Raw genomic sequence first — 1,694 nt, 5'->3', positions numbered from 1 at the left:
CTCACTCATAGGTGGGAACTGAACAATGAGATCACTTGGACATGGGAAGGGGAACATCACACACCGGGGCCTATTGTGTGGAGCGGGGAGCAGGGAGGGATGGCATTGGAGTTATACCTGATGTAAATGATGAGTTGATGGGTGCTGACGAGTTGATGGGTGCAGCACACCAACATGACCCATGTATACATATGTAACACACCTGCATGTTGTACACATGTACCCTAGAACTTAATGTATAATAAAAATATATATATATAGTGGGTGATTTCAATCTATTTCATCTTTGCTAAAACGATGAGAAAGAAACAGTAACTACTTGTTTTACATTTCTCTGATTGTAAGTGAGGATGAACATTCTTTATATAGGTAGCTTTTTGGATATTTGAATTTCTTTTATGAATTGCTTATTAAAATTTCTTTCTCCATCCTTTCCATTGAGAAGTCTTCATATTGTTGAGTTTTAAAAGCTCTGTGATGTTGTAGTTTTTTTATTTGTTACTTATATTTTACATATATGTGTTCTTTAACCATTCATTTAAAAATAGTTGTATAATAAAATATACCAATCTTAAGTTAATGTTTATGGTTTTCATGATGTCCTTAGAAGGTCCTTTCCCATTCAAAGATTACAGAAAATAATTTAATCTTTACATCCATATTATGAAGTTGTGGTTTTATGTTCATTTTACAAATGGTTTTCATGATGTCCTTAGAAGGTCCTTTCGCACTGAAAGATAACAGCAAATATTCACCTATTATTTCTCCTAGCAATATTAGGGGGTATTTTTATTTTGTTTTGTTTTACATTGAGATATTTAATCCATCTAGATTTTGGAGAAGAACTGATGTCGGAATACTTTCTTTTTCAACAGAGAACCAGATATTCTAACACTATTTTAAATAATACACCTTTCTATTGATTTCGATGATATCTTTGTCATTTTTTCCCCTATATACTTGAGTTTGAGTCATTTCTCTATTTTATTCCATTGAGGCATTGATATCTGCACTAGTACAATGCATATAAATTATCCTAATTTAATAGTAAATCATAATATCGGATAGGTTAAATCTCCACACCCTCCCCATGACCACAGTTCTTTTTCATATTTTTCAGATTTTTTTCTCTGAATATTTTTACATGTATTCATCTGGGTAAACTTTAAAATTATTTTGTTAAGTTTCCCATCGGAGATTGTTTACTGGCTTTGATTATAACTGCAGTTATTTTTTAGATAATTACTGGGGACTATTTCTCAAAATATGATTCATGGAATACTCATATCAAAATCACCAAATAGACTTGTTAAAAGATAAATTTAATTGTTCAACCACAAACCTACTAAGAATCTCTAGAGTTCAGAAATTTGTACTTTTAACAACCTCTCACAAAGAGAATTATTAGGGATGTTAATATATGAGAATCAATAATTAACAATAGATATCTTTATAATATTTAAATCTTATTTAAATTTTAAATCTTACATCTAGAAATTAGATTTATTTCTCCATTTATGCATGTTGACTTTTCCTGTATTCTTTCTGAACAGATTCACATTTAATTCATACCTACATATTTTGGCAAAAAATATATATCTATATCTAGATTTTTTTGAGATGGAGTCTCACTCTATCACCCAGGCTGGAGTGCAGTGGTATGCTCTCAGCTCCCTGTAACCTCTGCCTCCCAG

The sequence above is a fragment of the Mandrillus leucophaeus genome, unplaced genomic scaffold, assembly GCF_000951045.1.
Source record: "Mandrillus leucophaeus isolate KB7577 unplaced genomic scaffold, Mleu.le_1.0 Scaffold1246, whole genome shotgun sequence".
Taxonomy (NCBI): Eukaryota; Metazoa; Chordata; class Mammalia; order Primates; family Cercopithecidae; genus Mandrillus; species Mandrillus leucophaeus.
This window is presented reverse-complemented; position numbering follows the sequence as displayed.